General features: G+C 40.8%; 1 protein-coding gene across 1 annotated transcript in view; it reads left to right on the top strand.

Moving 5' to 3' along the window:
• The first annotated feature begins 3595 nt into the window (after positions 1 to 3595).
• The window catches only part of LOC121445576 (kelch-like protein 15), a 49430-nt gene continuing 33425 nt past the window's right edge, over positions 3596 to 19600 (top strand). The window contains exons 1-2 of the mRNA XM_041647714.1: positions 3596 to 3610; positions 4173 to 4381. The gene's annotated coding sequence lies outside the window, so the exon portion shown is untranslated. The remainder of the gene's footprint in view (positions 3611 to 4172; positions 4382 to 19600) is intronic.

Here is a 19600-nt window from a genome sequence, read left to right as displayed (position 1 = left end):
TTTCCTTGAGTGGCTCCCAGGGTTGTTGCTAATACAATGTACACACTTGAAATGCCTCTCTTTGGGGAGTGGGTTACTTAGATCATGGTGAGCCATTCTGGCTTTGCAATTACTAACTTGTTTTGCTGGTGGAGAACCTATGTTCCTGAAAAACAGTAAGGTATGACCTTGCTAGGTATGACCTAGAGTGGTTTTTTGCCTTTGTACTCAGGATCCTTTCTACGTGTTTAAGGAATTACCCCATCTGAATCCTGGGGAGGGATTTGGGCTTCGTGATATGAGAGAATAAAGGGGAACAACGCAAAAATTCTTACTGAATAACCAGAGATTGACAGTAAGGGATGACAAGTGAGGAAAACCCTTGTGTAGACATCTCCAGAAGCCTTGACCTATTTAAAGAGATGGAAGTTTTGATGCAGTTCCCGTACAGTATTTACTTTTTCTGGAAAAGTGGGCCAGGTTCATGAATTAAAAGGTAGGCAGAGAGTTGGAAAAATTTGGAGAAATGAAGAGAGACCAGGAGGCCAGGGGAAATAGAAAAGAAGAGGAGCCAGTGCTAATGAAGGGTACCAGTCACAGCCAAGATGCTTAAACACCAAGCAGGACTCTTCCTTTATTCATATGCATCCCAATTTCCCATTAGTCATGCATCAGAAGAGCTCAAGGTATTCTTTTGTTTTCAGAGGTAGGGTCTAGCTGGTTCAATTTCTGCATCCTCTTTCCTTAGCCTTGTTAATTCTGGTACTGCAAGTACACACTACCACTGTGGGCTTTCAACTTCTTAAAACATAAAACAAAACAAAAAAGGAAGGGGACAAGGGGGGAATATAATATTGTCAATCCTTGTAATCCCCGAGTTATGATCGCCTTCAAATCCCAGCCCAAGTTTCTAGCATGTCTCAGGTCTGTCAGTCAGCCAGACATCAACAGACTGGGACATATGTATTGTATTCTTTTTTTCAAAGATTTTATTTATTATGTATACAGTGTTCTGTATGCATGTACACCTGCAGGTCAGAAGAGGGCACCAGACCCCATTACAGATGGTTGTGAGCCACCATGTGTTTGCTGGGTCTTGAACTCAGGACCTCTGGAAGAGCAGACACTGCTCTTAACCTCTGAGCCATCTCTCCAGCCCCATGTATTGTATTCTTTTTTTAAAAATATTTATTTATTTATTTATTATTTATACAATATTCTGTCTGTGTGTACGCCTGCAGGCCAGAAGAGGGCACCAGACCCCATTACAGATGGTTGTGAGCCACCAAGTGGTTGCTGGTGTATTGTATTCTTAACACTTAGGCTAGGGAGCTAAGAAAAGACAACACAGGCAGGGCACTCATACTTGTGATCCTAAAACTTGGGAGGCACAGACGGCTTTTGGGGGCTCTTCCAGAATGAAGGAATTCCAGTTACTTTCCAGCGCGATGAGAAAAGTTGTCGTGGTTGCTTAAGGATGTTGTTTCAGGACTAGAGATATAGATCAATTGACAGAGCACTCGTGTAGCATGTATGAGGTCCCGGATTCAATCCCTCCCATCTGACGTGTGCTAGGCAAGTACTACACCAGGGGTTCTCAACTTGTGGGTTGCCATCTCTTTGGAGTTGCAAATATCCTGAATATCAGATATTTACATTACGATTCATAACAGTAGCAAAATTACAGTTATGAAGTGGCAACGAAATAATTTTATGGTTGGGGTCACCGCAAAATGAGGAGCTGTATTAAAGGGTCGCAGCATCACGAATGTTAAGAATCACAGTGCACTATACACTACTGTGAGGTGGGGGCAGGAGGATCAAGCCATCCTGGGATAGTTGAGAGACTATCTCAAAAAAAAAAAAAGGACCAGTGACAAAGACAAAGACAAGTCTCAGCAGGTAATGGCACTTGCTACCAAGTATTGCAACTTGAATTTGACAACCTAAATTCAATCCCCTGCATCCATATGATAGAAAGAGGAACCCACCTCACCCATCCCCTGCAAGCTGTCTGATCTCCACGGCTCCCTCTCCTACCAAATACAAGAATATAAATAAATAAAAGGATGTAGTTTCAATTACATACTGCACTTATGGCGGTGTTCTCAAAAGATTATAATGGAGCTGAAAAATCCCCACTACCTACTGATGTCTCAGTTATCCTAACAACTGTAGTGCAACACATTACTCCTTTTGTGGTTGATTCTGGAAGAAACGAACCATCATGCTGCCAGTCATATCAAACCATAGCACCTTCGAAAAAGCACACACACACACACACACACACACCTTCGAAAAAGCACACACACACACACACACACACACACGTGTGTGTGTGTGTGTGTGTGTATCAGATAAGGAATCTATCTATCTATCTATCTATCAGATAAGGTCTCACTAGGTAATCCCTGGCTAGCCTAGAATTCATTATGTAGATGAAGCTGGCCTCACACTCACAACAATCTCTTGCCTCTGTCTCTCAAGTGCTGGAATTAAAGGCGCACACCGCCACATTAGGCCTCCATCTAGGTTTGCCTAACAGTGAAATTGCCTGCCTATTGATTTCTCAGAACACATCACTGTTGTTGAGCAATGCCTGGCTGTAATTGAAAACAGGAATTACTGCTGCAGGTGTCAGTTTATTTAGATAAGTTTATTTAGATAAGTTTATTTAGATAAGATAAAACTTAAATTTATTTTCCTTGGTGGAGGTAGAGGTAGGAGAAGCCAAAAAACTATCTGCAAAGGTCAGAAATGATCAATGGGTGCCTTAATTTTAAACTGGTAGTATAACCAGTGGCTTCCACTAAGTGTTTCTGTCATCTACGACTTCCTCACAGAGACCCATAATAAATTTACAAGAGGCCTCTGCTGTAGTTCCATATTCTTAAATCAAGAAAATGTGATATTTAAGGGTCATGACCTTAAATTCTATAGCAGACTTGTAAACACACACACACACACACGCACTCACACTTCGTTCTTGCCTATTTTGCCGCGAAAGAAATCCGCTTTTTTAGTCCGCACTTTTCTCCCTGTGGTGAAGTCATGCCATTTTCTATGAGTTTTTTCATGTCTGGGAAATGTATCTGTGAAATGTGTAATTAGTATGCAATAAGCCGGGTGGAACTGTGACGCAACGACCCATTGCAAATTGCCTTATAGAAATGATGTCATTTAGTGTTGCTCTAGTCACTTTTATAACAGGTACTGTGGGCAAAGCTTCCCCTCATCCCATGGTGTGCAAGATGCGAAAAATGGAATTTTCCGGGTTTTCTAGCACTCAACTTGCGCACCCCATGTTCGCCGCAGCGCCTCAGGGCCCACCTCCCGGGCAGGCGAAGTGACACTGGTCGCTGGGAGAGGTGCACCGCCGATCCTCTATAGCCCCGATGGCGGTGCTCAGAAGAGACGTCTCATCGGTTCCAGACTGCAGCACCCCGCTACCTCTTTCCCTCGGAGCCCCTCCCAAGTTCCCGCTACTGTGACAGGCCCGCCTCAGGGACGAGGCGCGCAGTGGGACAATCCTCCCACTACCTGGCTCCCACACCCCGCTCCCGCTCCGTGGCGCCGGAAGTGACGCGCGTTGGTTCGAAGATGGCGGCATTGGCATTCGACCAGGGAGAAGGTAAACACCCGGCAGGCGGCGCGCTGGCCCCTACGGGGCACCCTCAGGGTTTCAGGAGACCTCTCTGGCCTCCTCTCGAAGCCGCGGCTTCCCGCTCCCGCCCACTCCCACGGAGAGGCCGGCTTCCACGTCCTCGACCCGGTGGTCCGGGCCCCCTACCAGCAGCCCCGCCTCCCTGGGCGGGCCCCGGGCGGCTCCTGTGGCCCCTGGCTCGTGGCCCCGCTCGCCCCGCCCCTTTCCCGCCCCTTTCCCGCTTTCCTCCACCCCCGGCGTGGGTGATCCTGAGGCTCCGCGCGCTTCGGGGCAAAAACCCGGAGACACCGTCGCCGACTTCGCTCCTGCTAGCGTTTCTGCCATTGCCTTCGACCCCCTCAGCTCTCTCCCGGTTCGTGGCCCTACGCGGTGTGCTCTTGCCGAACCCTGTTGGGGGGTTGCCGCGAGCCTCACCCCCCTCCCCTCCCCGGTAGCGGCAAGTCTGGGCCCCGGCCCCGACGCCAGCCGTGCGCCTCCCGCCTAGCCCAACTGTCTGGACTCGCTACTCAAGCGCTGTCTTCTTTCCTAGGACTGCTTCTGAGGGGACCTCGGGTTCGCACGCTCGCCCCGCGCCGGAGCGCCCCGGCGCGGCCAGGGAGCGGCCCCTTGTAGAGGTCTAGGGAGCCTCCCGAGGTCCGTGCCGGCGCCCGGCGTCCGACCCTCCCACCGTTCGGCCCACCGGCCCGCTTCTTCCTGATGCAGACTGCCGTCCACTAGAGGCTGGACAGGACCCCCGAGGTGCGTAGCCGCCCCTGGCCGCCGGCCTGCGGAGCCCGAGCTTTGCCCGCGGCCCCGAGGAAGGCACGGGCTCCGTGGCCCTTGCTGCACCGGCGGCGCTCAAACATTTCCTAAGACGCTGGGACCCGATTTGTCTTTGAGTTTACTTAAATTGTTTGAAATGTAAATTTTTTTTTCCAGGGGAACAGAGAGAGAGGGAGAGACAGAAAGAGAGGAAAAAAAAAAGGAAGAAGCATAATTCAGCCATTTTTTGCAGCACAGAGCTGCAGGTACCATGGTTATTTTCCCCCTAACCGGTTCCTTCCCTTTAAAAATCCGAGTTGTGCCTGAAATAGAACTGTGCGGATTGTGAGGCAATAAAGCGTGGAATTGGAACGTCTGGGTGGCTGAGAAAATCCCGTGCAGAACCTCAGTTGCTTATCTGAAACGCAGTCAGTCCGAGCCACATCAGAAGGTAGTGAGGACTATATGAGGTCATGTATGTAAAAATAATCTATAGCTGCAAAGTGTCGTCGCAAATGTAAGGTCATTTCTTTTTTTTTTTAAGTACCCTTTGCTGGAGTGGTTAATGTGGCTAACTGTTGGTGCTCTTAATTTCTATATTATAAGTAAATAAGTACGGAATAGCAAAACAGTGCTGTGATCGATGGCTGTTTAATAGGCACGTTGGCTGGCTTGCCGCCTACAAAATGCTAGCTGCTTCTTTAAAATAACGGTATTCTTTAATTCAGATCTCATGTCACTATAGGGCTTGGCATCTTTCTAGGCCTCTCAGGCCCTTTTCTGACTCAGAATATTTCTTATGTTTTTCAGAGTTTCTCTTTGCCATCTGATTTGCCGTTGTCATTTTAAAAGTGTATATGCTCTAATTGCAATGTTTGCTTTTCATGTCTAGGGAACAGGATGACTGAATGCTTCTACCCGTTTGAAAATTGTTTTTTGAAGAGCTTACAAATGCATACATATTTCTCCAATGCTTAATAGATCTAGAAATGTGTAATGAATCTCAACATTTTAGTTTTTAATGTAATATTTGTGTAATTAAATTCTATTTTCAATCACAACACTCAGTAGGTGCCTTGAGTCACAGTTTGTCAGTGGTAAAGGATGTTAATTAATGCTCTTTACTACTGGCTAATTTGGCAGAAAAATAAGCTAGTAATATTTGTGGTTTGAAAATATTTTGCTAGAGTTTCAAAACTGTAGGATGTTTTGACTTAAAATAGTCAATAAAAAGTGAAAGGATCATTTTGGAGTATATTATTTTTAGTTGGTAATAAGTGTTTTTTAATTCCCTAGTCTAATACCAGTTGTCTTTCACAGTATGCTTCTGTGTTTTGTAAAAAGACAGAATAATGTAAGGTGGGCAGGATTAATTTGGAAAAGGAGCAGCCAACTTTAAAGTGGCTGCTTTTATATTTTGGATTTATCCCTTGTCCTAAAGATAATTTTGACTGATCACGACGTTACCAAAAATTTCAGAGTTTGATCTCTGCCTTGTTGTGGGTTATTTAGGGATGAAATTGTGGAACCAAGACTGGCTTGACTGAATTCATGTGTGTTTAGAAGGGGGGAGTCCCAAACTTGTTTTAATGTGTTAAATTGACATTGTGCAATATAAATGAATAGTGAAATTTGTGTTAATAATTTCAAATTGGAATTTTTCTTTACTTAGGACAACTTATATCAACAAATAAAAATACATCATGACAAGTCGAGAGATGGGAGAAAGGAAAAAGTGCTATATTTTAGTACCTTTAACTTGAATCCCCCCCCCCCGATTTTGACCCCTCTCCCTATGATATTGGTGGCCCACCCTCAGGTTTGAGCTTTCAAATTGCAAATGTTTCATGACTGAATGTTAAGTTAGGACAATGAATCTTAGTCTGGGTTGGGGGCATGTTGTAGATTAATTTATTACCAGACATTTCTTTAGAACTAGAATACCATAGCTCCTTTGGGCTTTTTTAAAAACCGAAGAACAACGAAAGCTGGTCATTGGTGAGGGCTTGCAGTAATGGTAGTTAATTAGAAAGGTGTACAACTTGGAGAACTCGGGAGGACACTAGTTATGTAATATCATAACCTTAGGCCAGTAACTTGACCTCATATTTTGGATTTTTTTTCATCTTTAAATTGAGAGTGGTTATAGAACATGGAGATTTGTGAAGTAAATTTCTTCATAGATCAAGTATTTATTAAGCATTTACTATGTGATACACACTGTTCTAGGTGCTGGGGATTCAAGTTAGTAGTAATAGTTTTAACAATTTTTTTGTTTTGGATTTTTTTCCAGACAGTTTTTCACTGTAGCCCAGGTTTGCTTTAAAGTTAGGGTAATCCTCCTGCCTCAGCCTCCCATGTACTGGCATTAAAGGCATGTGTAGCTAACTATATGTGGCACAAAACAAAATTATTTGAAGAGAAAATAAAACTATGGTGGCCCATTTCTGTAGTTTTAGTACTAGGAGGGGGAGGCAAGAGGATCAGTTGAGAGTCTTCTTCAGTAGAAGCAGCCTGGAATATGAGACCCTATCTTAAAATTTTTTACTTCAGCATTAAATATATATTAGGAAAAAAATAAAGCAGAGATGAAGATGTGGATTCTTTGGTTGATGGAATAGAGGGGTTTTGTTTTGTTTTGTTTTTTATTTTTTTGTTTTTCGAGACAGGGTTTCTCTGTGGCTTTGGAGCCTGTCCTGGAACTAGCTCTTGTAGACCAGGCTGGCCTCGAAGTCACAGAGATCCGCCTGCCTCTGCCTCCCGAGTGCTGGGATTAAAGGCGCGCGCCACCACCGCCTGGCCCGGGCCCTATATTTATTTATGTTTTAACCACTGAGCCATCTCTCCAGCCCCCATTTATTTATGTTTTGTTTGTTTGCTTTTTTTAGGATAGGGTCTCTGTGCTGTAATCTTGGCTGTAGACCAGGCTGGCCTTGAACCCACAGAGATCCTCCTGCCTCTGCCTCCTGAGTGCTGAAAAAAGGTACCACCAAGCCCACTGGTTCTGTTATTTTAAGAGGGATTTGGGACAAGGTCTCATTGAGACTGATCTAAAGGGAGTCATAGATACCTGGATAGAGTAATCCTAGGCAAAAAGGAACAAGTGAGGTGAGGCTAATTTTCTAGGAACAGCAGCAACAAAAGGAAGAGTAGAAGGAGCTTATTGTTGCCATTTTAGGAACCAATAAAAAGGCTCCCATAGGTCATTTTCCTTAGGTATACCTTGTATTGCTGTTGGCTCAAAAGTAGATGACCATGGGGCTAGAAAGATGGCTCAGTGATTAAGAGCACTAGTTGCTCTTCTAGAGGATTAGGGTTCAATTCCCAGCATCCACATGTTGGCTCACAACTAAATGTAATTCCAGTTCCAGGTCACCCTAGACTCTTCTGGCTTCCATGGCCACTAGGCACTCTCATGGTACACAGACATATATGCAGCCAAAACACCCATACCACAAAATGAAAAAAAATTTAGATGACAAGGGGGCCAGGAATGGTTCCCCGGATCTTTAATTCAAGCATGAAGAAGGCAAAGGCAGGTAGATTTCTGAGTTCAAATCTCTCCAGGGCTACAAAGTGAAGCCCTGTCTCCAAATAAACAACCTTCTCCCAGTAAAAAAATAAGTAGATGACCTTTTGTTTTTGTTTTGCTTTGTTTTTCTGAGATAGGGTCTCTACATAGCCCTAGCTGTCCTGGAACTCACTATGTAGACTAGGCTAGCCTCGAACTTACAGAGATCTGTTTGCCTCTGCCTGTAAGTACTGGGATTAAAGTGTGTACCAACACATGTGGCAGTAGATAACCTTTCAAGTTAGAATTTTTAAAAATTATTTTTTTGTCTGTGTCTTTGTGTATGTAGGAGTGTACATATGAAGGTCAGAGGACGATGCAGGAGTTGGTTCTCATCTTCCACCATTTAGTTCCCAAGAATTGATTGAATTTAGATAGTCGGTCTTGGGGGCAAGTGCCTTTACATATTGAGCCATCTCAGTAGACCAGAATTATAACTATTTTTGGAAGAGGGTGCTGAGGATTGAATTGCCCAGAGCCTCCACATGTACCAGGCAAGTGCTCTTTGACTGAATGACGTTCTCGACCCAGAACTTTTAATTTTGGAATAATAAAGAGTGAAAAAGTAAAATATATTCTATTTTTTCCTTTTTTTTTCTTTCGAGACAGGGTTTCTCTGTAGCTTTGGAGCCTGTCCTGGAACTAGCTCTTATAGACCAGGCTGGCCTTGAACTCAGAGATCCGCCTGCCTCTGCCTTCCAAGTGCTGGGATTAAAAGTGTGTGCCACCACTACCCAACTTTTTTCTTCTTTTTAATACTTGGAGGTAGAGGTTGAAGCTAGGGTTTTATGTGTTGGGCAAACACCATACCTTTAAATTATATCCTCAGCCCTTCATATTTTTTCTCTTTTTGTATATTCAAATGCACATGCCTATGAGCCACGGCAAGAATGTGAAGGTCAGAATACAACTTGTAGGAGTTGGTTCTCTCCTTCCACCACGCCTAGCCAGGGATCAAGCTCAGATCATCACACTTGGTAGCAGGCTCCTTTACTCACTGAGTCATATCACTGGCCATAAGATGTTTAAAAAATACATTTACTTATTTGCTTATTTATTTATTGTATGTGCATACATGTGCACAGGCTACACAGCATGAATGTGGAGGTTAGAGAACTACTTGTAGGAGTAGGTTCTCTATTACCTTTTCCCTGAGGTGGTACCCAGGTCATCAGGCTGCACCACCTGAGTAAGCTGCTTTCTCTCTTTAATATGAGATACCTAAAGTTCATCAGGTGGGGGGTATATCTCAGTGATAGAGCACTTACATCCCACAGTGAAGCCCTGGGCTCTTGTCTGCAAGCTGTGGGGGGGGATCTAGCTGAATCATTGAAGCAAATAAGGTTAGATAGAAAAAGTATCTTTTGTTCTTGATTACTATCTTTGAATTTAGTTAATACTGCATCATGGACTTATAGAAAATCTGTATCATAAACTCAGGAGCTTCCAAAAGATTGTGTTAGTTATATAATTCTTGGGGAGAATGAAAATGCTAACAGTGCACGATTTGTGATTTCATGTTAAAATGCAGCTTTGAAGATTTGGGATTTTATTTCCCAATAGAGTCTTTTCCTAGAATTCTCACTGGATCCAATCTCTAAAGACCAGGGAAGCTGTTTTCCATGACATCACTCTTGGACTACTTCTTACAATAAGGAATAAGTAAAGAAAGGAGCATTAAAGATGAAAAATAGCATTGAAATGGTTGAGGTTTTTTTTTTCAGTTTTCTTATAATATAGAGTGACTAGATACTAAACATACCTGTAAACTGAAGTAATTTGGGTATTAGGTGCCATTCCTGAGGCTGGAGGACCAGATCTTTCTAAATTTGCAATTTAGTACTGAGTTAAAAGAATATTTTGATGAAGAGAGTTTCAGTATTAAACAAATAAGCAGTCTTTTCTCCCACATTCAGCTTGTGTTCTTTCCCAGCTTGAGTAGTTGTATATATTTGAGGATAAAAGGAATGCCTATTAGAGCTCAAAAAAATAAATTCCCCATTTCTAAATTTTCTTTTACCATCAGTGTACTGAGAAATGGCTCATTTGAGATTGTTGAATTAAAAATTATTGGCTAGATTATAGAAATTGTGTGAGATTTTATGATTTGGAAATCTTATCTTTTAAAAAATGCTAAGCTTTCATTTTCCTTTCAATATGGAAGTATGGCATTTCTTGCATAGGTGTCAATTTTGTTAGAACAATTTGATAGTGAAGGCAGTCTGGAATCATTTACATTTTTCATTGAGGGTAAACATTAACCTTTTGAGAGTCTAGCTTTTATACTGAACAGCTTACAGTTTTTTAGTTTTCAGGCAGCTTTGGGAGGAATGTGAAAACAATAAATGACTACTTATGTCTTAAACATGGAGGTTAGTTGATTTTGAAACATCTTCTATTTAGTTGTCTAGAATTTTGCCTTCAGATCAGAATGGTAGCCTTCTAACTAAAAGGGAAGCATTTAATTTCTATGCCTTTAATTTCCTTGCCATGTTACCCCCACCAGACTTCTTTCTTTACTGGTCACTAGAGAGTTTGAACTATTAGAAATTTTTGTGATATAAATAGCTTTAATAGTCTTCGAAGGCAGGTGTGTGTGTGTGTGGGTGTGTGGGTGTGTGTGTTTTGTGTGGTCACTTATCTCTTTATCGTCCCTTAATTGATACTTGAGATGTCCCATAGCCTCTTTATATCTCTCTCCTTTTTTGTTTTAATTTTTTATTTTCGAGACAGAATTTCTCCGTAGCTTTTGGTTCCTGTCCTGGAACTAGCTCTTCTAGACCAGGCTGGCCTCGAACTCACAGAGATCCGCCTGCCTCTGCCTGGATCCAGAGTGGTGGGATTAAAGGCATGCGCCACCACTGCCCGGCCCTCTTTATATCTCTTAAAATTTATTTGGATTCTAAACAAGTTTGGTTTATGTGTATTGATTTTTGTAGAAACTGATACTATGGAATTTAAAAATATTTGTAATTCTTTTGAAAATTAGCCCTCTTAAAGTTACATAAATTATGTTTTTTTTTTGTTTGTTTTTTTCGAGACAGGGTTTCTCTGTGGTTTTGGAGTCTGTCCTGGAGCTAGCTCTTGTAGACCAGGCTGGTCTCGAACTCACAGAGATCCGCCTGCCTCTGCTTCCCAAGTGCTGGGATTAAAGGCGTGCGCCACCACCGCCCGGCTTATAAATTATGGTTTTTAATGAAAAATGAGTATCCTCTAGAAAATTAAGATCTTGAAGTCAGGTGTAGTGGCTCATGCCGATAATCGCAGCACTTGGGAGATTGAAAAAGAATTGCTGAGTTCAAAGTCAGCCTGGACTAGGTTGAATCCCTGTCTCAAAAAACAAAACAAAACAAAGATACTTGATAATTGGATTATTGCTGTCCATATTTTTCCAAATCTTTCTATAACATTTGGTTTTATAAAAAGTATGACAGGTATTTACTTTCTGTGCATTCTTCTTAAAAAAAAAACCTGAAAACCATAGAGGAAAGGTGAAAGAGATAACTTCTTGGGCATTGAATTTCAGAAATTCATGTGTGCTGCTAGGTTAAGTGTGTTACCTCTGAGCTACATATCCTATTTCTTAGAACTATTTTTTCTTAGCCCCAAAGCTTTTGAAATATTTTGAGAATAATTTTGACCTTGACAAGTTCTTTCAGGTGACTGTGACTCCAGATCTCTCTAGACCATATCATATGCCCAAAGACATGAATCAGTCTGTGTTGTCTCTCTCCCATCTCCCCCCGCCGGTGTGTATGTGTGTGCATATATATGGGTATGTACTGGGAATTGAATCCTGAATTCAGGGTCCTCAGTCACCGAGGTATGAACTACATCTTTAGCCTCTTGTAGCCTCTGCAGTGCCAAGTTGATACAGCAAGATACACTATACAGTATTTCCTTTCTAGTAGTATAAGCATGCCTTGTAATTTAGTCTAATTTAGGTTCATTCCTCTTTTGGAAAAAAAATCTATTTTAAATTCTGAAGGCCAAGTATAGAATATGTACACATTGGGTTTATAAGCCATAATTTGCCCTGATCTGAAGATCCATTATGAGAGGTCAGGATATAGAGTTTCTGAACATTTAACATTTTACGTGTTAGTAATATTTTTTTCAAAAGTCCCTTACTGGATATTTCCCCAGTCCTCATTGATCATAGAATTAAATATTTGGGTTTTGTGCTATACATCTTAGAATTATTACTTCTTTCTAAAATTGGTATAATTATATAGAGAATTTTTATATAAGGTTTTGTATAGTTCCTTTTTAAAAGTCTTACTTTTGCTTTTCTTAGTTACTTGATTTACTTAAATATGTGTTTTTGTTTTATAGGTCTCTTTTTTTTTTGTTTGTGTTTAAACCTTGCCATTCTGTGCTTTTTTTTCCTTTGTAGTGTCCAGGGTATGAATTGTGAACAAGTTGGTTTTATTTCACGTGTTCATTTGTAAGTTTGGTTATTTGATGCCTTAAATGTTGATACTATAAAACCTTGCTGTTTAGTAGAATATGCTAGATACTAATGCATTTTAAAATTTTGTTAGCCATAGTTTTTTTATCACAAGAGAAACAGATAAAACTGTTTTTAATATATTTTATTCAATATAATAAGTATATCTAAGGTAATTAGCAAACTCAATATAAAAAGATTCTCTTACATTTTTTTTTATATCCACTCTTTACTTCTATCATTGTTATATACCCTATCTTTTTTTTTTTTTTTGGTTTTTTCGAGACAGGGTTTCTTTGTGGCTTTAGAGCCTGTCCTGGAACTAGCTCTTCTAGACCAGGCTGGCCTCGAACTCACAGAGATCCGCCTGCCTCTGCCTGGATCCAGAGTGGTGGGATTAAAGGCGTGCGCCACCACTGCCTGGCCCTCTTTATATCTCTTAAAATTTTTTTGGATTCTAAACAAGTTTGGTTTATGTGTATTGATTTTTGTAGAAACTGATACTATGGAATTTAAAAATATTTGTAATTCTTTTGAAAATTAGCCCTCTTAAAGTTATATAATTTTGTTTTGTTTTGTTTTTTTGTTTTTTTCGAGACAGGGTTTCTCTGTGGCTTTGGAGCCTGTCCTGGAACTAGCTCTGTAGACCAGGCTGGCCTCGAACTCACAGAGATCTGCCTGCCTCTGCCTCCCGAGTGCTGGGATTAAAGGCGTGCGCCACCACCGCCCGGCATACCCTATCTTTTTAACACTTAACTAGATGTGTGACCTCAAATAAAGTCTGTTCATCCATAAACCTTAGCGTCTTCATCTATTAAGTAAGTTACAGTTGGTCTGGGTTCTGAGAAGGTGGGCTATGGTTCAAAATGCTCTTGGTAGGGAGAAGAGAAGGTTTCTATGAGGTTAGCAGGATTAGATTTATTATTCAGCTACTAATAAAAGTGTCAAGTTTACTATTGGGCTTGAGTAGGCACCAAAGAAAAAGGTGCAGTACTCATAGTATACTTTAGGTCCATGCACTATGGTAAGTGCTTTATGTGCATTAAAACATTTAATTCTCAGAGCATCCAATATTGTAGATTCTATTACTGTTAGTATCCTCATTTTACAGATGAGGACATCAGACCACAGAGACGCTAAATAGTTTGCTCTAAGTGACAGAGCTAGTAGAAGAATAATCACAGTTTGATCTCTTGAGTGTGACTCTCGATCTAGACTTTGACTCGAGCTTTCATTGAGAGACTGTATGGTGTTATCAGTTCATCATGGAGTATTTTATGGTTTTCTGTTTCTATACATGCTTTCCATAAAAGTGTAAGTTACTGATCCTAATGCTGTTGGTCTTATTTGAAAAGTTCATTGAGTTTCCTAGGTGGAAAAAAACTAATGCATATGCCCCAGCTGTCAGAAATTACTTTAGAAGTTAATTTAGATCAGATAGACTTGATAAAAGTATTGGTGGAACTTTAAAAGTAGCTATAGTTTATTTATTCATTCATTTATTTTGTTTTTCAAGATCTGGCTTCTCTGTGTAGCCTTGGTTGTCCAAGAACTTGCTTTGTAAACCAGGCTGGCCTCGAACTCAGAGATCACCTCTGTCTCTAAGTCCTAAAATTAAAGGTGTGACCACCCCTGCCCAGCTTTAGTTTGTTGGGTTTTGGATTTGGGTTTTGGATTTTCGAGACAGAGTCTCTCTGTAACAAATTTGGCTCTCCTGGAATTCTCTACATAGACCAGGCTGGCCTGAAACTCACAGAAATCCACCTGCCTCTGCCTCCCGAGTGCTGGAATTAAAGGCATGCGCCACCACTGCCTGGTTTAGCTTTAGTTTTAATATGTATGTAAGAGCATTGCATATCTATACAGTCATATAAAAAGCAGAAAAACAAATGGGAGTATTATGCCTCAAAAGTTCAGATATTGTCTAATGCTTTCATTTTTTACAGAGACAGAATGATAAGAAATCTTAAGTAACTAACAGGTATTTCTGTGCTAAGACTTACTTAGGACCCTTGGCTGTAAGTAGAAATCAGCCCAGGTAATAAAAAGTAAAACTTTATTTCAAGAACATAAAGATTCCTTTTAGATCTGGGGACTGGGAAAGCACTCTTTGTACTCTTGTCTAGGCCTTCTTTCTTAGTTGACTGCTTTTCAGTGATAATTAGGCTACAAGTGGATGCCCACGGCTGCTCTTTAACATGTTTTGATTCTAGTCATACATAGTCAATGTACACTCCTTTTTCCCTTTTTCCTGTCCCTTGCCTTTCCAGATTTCTTGACAAAGTGGTATTCATCTTGGTTCATATTTCTCAGGTGGGTCTGACCATGTGGGACTGGGGCTAGAACCAAAGTGAAGTTTACCTGCTAGGAATTCTACGTGGCTGGAGAGACAGCCGTGGGTGCTGGGAACCGAACTCTTAATATTTTTGGTTGTGAGCCTAGCCTTTAACAGCTGAGCCATCTCTCCAGCCCCTGCTAGGAATTCTAGACAGGCTTGGCAAGAAGGTACCCAGTACCCCAGCACTCGAGACAGGTAACCTGCTTATGTCTTCAGTGATTTTTTTTTTCTTTTTTCTTTTTTACCAGGAAGTTTCCTATTGCTTCATTGCCATATGATATTTCTGCCGTAGTTAGCTGTTTTGATTACTTTCTTTAAAGAATTATTTATTTATTATGTACACAGTGTTCTGCCTGCACATATGCCTGCAGGTAAGAAGAGGGTACCAGATTTCATTACAGATGGTTGTGAGCCTTCATATGGTTGCTGGGAATTGAACTCAGGTAGGAAGAGCATACAGTACTCTTTGCTGAGCCATCTCTACAGTCTCCTTGATTCCTTTTTTTTGAGACAAAGTATCACACTATAGGCCAGAATGGTCTGCAACTTTCCAAGTAGCTGGGATTATAGGGGAAATCCACATGTGGGCCTGGATTACTTTTTAGTATCTTTTCCAAGGGGACAATAAACTTGAGACAGGCCTGAAGTGCATAGCCTGACAAAACAAAAAATGCCCCCCAAAGAAAGTGTAATGCCTCTTATTTTTGGTGCATAGGGATTGAACCCAGGAAAGGGATTGACTCTGGGGCCTTGCACATACTGAGTCGTGTTGCAGTCCACATATCTACTTTAAAATTTTTCATTTTGAGACAGGCAGTGGTGACACATGCCTTTAATCCCAGCACTTGGGAGGCAGAGGCAGGCGGATCTCTGTGAACTTGAGGCCAGCCTGGTCTCAGAGCAAGTTCTAGGACTGGCTCCATAGCTACTGAGAAATACTGTCTCAAAAAAACCAAAACAAACAAACATTTTCTTTTAGAGGCTGGAGAGGTGGTTCAGTGATTAAGAGCACTTGTTGCTCTTGCAGAAAGTTAAATTGATTCCTAAAACCTACATGGTGGATCACAAACATCTGTAACTTCAATTCCACCTATCTAGTGCCTTCTTCTGAACCAGCCATGTTCATGATGCACATACATATATTTGTGCAGGCACAACACTCATACACATAAAATAAATGAACCTTGAAAAAGGGTCTTTTTCCATTTAAATAATGTTTTTCATAATGGTGAACATTTTTTGAAATCTTTTTATATAGTAGTAACTATTGCATACACTGGATCATTTTTTCCTTTCTTAATTTTTAAGCAGTGTTGAAGATTGATATTAGGACTTTGTGCATGGTAAGCAAGCACTGAACTCTAGCCTTTAAAGATGATCTCTCTGATAGGAAGTAAAATATATAATAATTTAGGCAATGCCAATAACAGAAACAGTCTAGCCATAGTATATGAATGGTAATGGCTTCTGTTGTTAAATTCTCATTGAATGTGACTGGTGTATATTGATGAAAGTGATATTTGGTAAACATAACCCTGAGAAAGTAAGGAAAGACCAGAATTTTCATCCAGCTTAATTTGTTATTGTGTTTTACTTGAAAATTAGTGTAGTGGTAGCCTTCTACTAATCAGTGATTGTCCAGACACTGTTTTCTTTGAGGTTACTTTTGTTCCTAGTATTTTATTTTTGTACATATACCTTCTATTACTTGAAACTTCTGGGCTAATAAACTTTTTTAAATGATTCAGAAAAGGTTAGCAGGGTTGCATATACCATTGAGCCCAGTACTTGGGAGGCAGAGGCAGGCAGGTCTCTGAGTTTGAGGCCATCTGGTCTACAGAGTGAGTTCTAGGACAACTAGAGCAATACAGAGAAAAACCTATCTCAAAACAACAACAACAAATATATTCAGATAAGACAAAATTGATGAATTATATTAGTAAGTAGCCTAGGTTTGCCTTGAACCTTCTGTGGTAACTAGACAAAGCTCAAACTCTTGCCTCAGCCCTCTGAACGCTAGAATTATAAGTATGCACTTTACCTGCTCACTTTAATCTTTAATATGCAAATTAAAAGTTCTGATATTACATTGTCTAGAACACCCCCCTGCACACTTAAAAGATAGCCTTCTGGGGCTAGAGAAATGACTCAGTGATTAAGAGCAGTGCCTGCTCTTCCAAAGGTCCTGAGTTCAATTCCCAGCAACCACATGGTGGCTTGCAACCATCTGTAATGAGAGCTGGTGCCCTCCTTTGGCCTGCAGGAATACATGCAGGCCGAACACTATACAAATAATAAATAAATAAACATTTCATTTTTTAAAAAAAGGATAGCCTTCTGTTGTTCTATATTTTTCAAACAAAACTTCACATAAACTATTTTAGCCAGGCATGGTGCATACCTTTAATCCCCAGCTTTTGAGAGGCAGGAGGCTCTCTGCGACTTTGATGCCAGCCTGGTCTATGTAGCAAGCTTCAGGACAACTGAGGCTACAAAGAGACCCTGTCTCAAAAAGTTTTTGTAAAATTTTTGTTTGTTTTTGTTTTTTGAGACAGGGTTTCTCTGTAGCTTTGGAGCCTACAGGAGCTAGCTCTTGTAGACCAGGCTGGCCTCAAACTCACAGAAGAGATCTGCCTGCCTCTGCCTCCCAAGAGCTTGGATTAAAGGTGTGTGCTACCACTGCCCAGCTAAATATTTTTAAAGATTATTTTTGTCTGTTTTTAATTTTTGGATAAGGTCTTACTGCGTAGCCATGTTCAACCAGGAGGCAGAGGCAGGTTCAAGACTAGCCTGGTTTACATAATGAGATCCAGGCCAGCTAGGTCTGTATAGTAAGACCCTGCCTAAAAATAAAAATCTGGTTAAATTTGTGTAATTTTTAATTAATGGCATACTAAATAAATATTTTTATATTAATTTCATTTAGTGCATACTTTTGCTACCTTTGATTAGTGAATATTTAATGTGGTAGAATCAATAGGCCTTAAAGAGTTGAGCATAGAAGTCCATGCTTATAACCATAGCTCTCTGGGGAGGCTGAAACAAGAGAATTACTGTGAACTTAAGGCCAGTTTGGAGTACATAATGAGTTTCAGGCCAGTCTGGGCTATAAAGTATGACCTTGACTCAGAAAAAAAAAAGACATGGGAGTTAGGGGGCACCTGCAATATGTCTTTTGATAAGATGGAAGATATAAAAGAAAAAAAACGGAGTAGGGGAGGATAGGATTAGGATTCTGTTTTAGATATATTAATTTTGAAGTCACAAAATGATACCATCTCAAATAGAGTGTACAGAAGTGTCTGCTATGCAATTGGTTTATTTATTTATTTTTTTTTTTAATTTTTTTTTTTTTGTTTTTCGAGACAGGGTTTCTCTGTGGTTTTGGAGCCTGTCCTGGAACTAGCTCTTGTAGACCAGGCTGGTCTCGAATTCACAGAGATCCGCCTGCCTCTGCCTCCCGAGTGCTGGGATTAAAGGCGTGCGCCACCACCGCCCGGCTACAATTGGTTTATTATATGACAGAGTGGAGTAAGGATTGAGATACAGAAAGATTGTCAAGATATTGGTGAAAGTAGACCTTCAAAATCATAGGTTTAGGTGAGATTGTTTAGAAAGATACAGTGTTTAGATGAGAGAAATAGGGCAAGAGCTGATCTGCGGATGACACCAGTGCTCAAGGGGTTACTTTGAGAAAAATGACCCCATGAATGAGAATGAAGAATGAGTAGCATAAGAAGAGATTCAGAGTAATGTGCTGACAGCCATGAGCCAATGGCCTAAGTCATGCTGCAGAAGAATTTAGGAAAACAGAGACCAGGCAATTAGAGACTTTAAAGATTTTGTTAAAAGGTTTTTGTAAAAGCAGTGATACCTTTTGATCACAGTTATATTGCAAAATAGATTAGCAGTTAGTGGAACTGCCTGACACACCACCATGCCAAGAAAACCATTTTTAAATATTTTAATATATTATTCTTTCAGCTTTTTTTTTTTATTTTCGAGATAGGGTTTCTCTGTAGTTTTTGGTGCCTGTCCAGACTGGCCTCAAACTCACAGAGATCCGCCTGCCTCTGCCTCCTGAATTCTGGGATTAAAGGCGTGCGCCACCACTGCCCGGCTTAGACTTTTTTTTTTCTTAAGAGTCAGGATCTGTTGTAACCAAGACTAGTTTTGAACTTGGTTTGTAGCTAAGGATGACTTTGAACTACTGGCCCTCCTCCTTTTGCTTCTGCTGAGATTACAGGTATATGTCACCATACCTAGTTCAGACTTTTTTCTTATTCACATTCTTTTGTTCCATGAGCTCAGGCTGGGTTCAATACTGATTAAACAGGTTAAAAAGTCAAGAAGCTAAAACAACATATTGAAGCAGTAGGAAATCTAATGATCATCTCCTCATGAAAGTGGGGGATTGATGCCTTAGTGTGTCTTGAGCACTGCCTTTTCCTCCTTAACCATATCCAGCGTACAGAGAGGTTTCCTGATTGGCACATACATCCATATATAATGTGCCTGGCAAACTGGTGTTTTTCCTTTCAGTAAATAAAAGGGAAACTATGGTAATAGAACAGTGAAATTGGCAGGTGTTGTCTCTAGAAGGAGAAGATAGGGCAGGTGACAGGAGTCAGATATGTTGCCAATTGCTCCATTGGAAGGGATCTTGTTCAAAACACCCAAGCAGACGAAAAAATTGAGATTGGGTCCCAGCATTGTCACTTGGCAGTGTTTCAGAGCCTCAGATGTTGGCTGCTACATCTTTGAATATGTTCTTCAAGCCTGATGTGTAGGTAATGTTTCAGCAGATAGCTCAAACATATAATTATAAATCATGAGACATTCTAAACTGTTTTCAAA

Source organism: Microtus oregoni, unplaced genomic scaffold (genome assembly GCF_018167655.1).
Source record: "Microtus oregoni isolate MIOR12 unplaced genomic scaffold, Mior012 000211F_ref0000028, whole genome shotgun sequence".
Taxonomy (NCBI): Eukaryota; Metazoa; Chordata; class Mammalia; order Rodentia; family Cricetidae; genus Microtus; species Microtus oregoni.
Note: the sequence above shows the minus strand (reverse complement) of the source record. Positions and strands in the feature narration are given on the sequence as shown.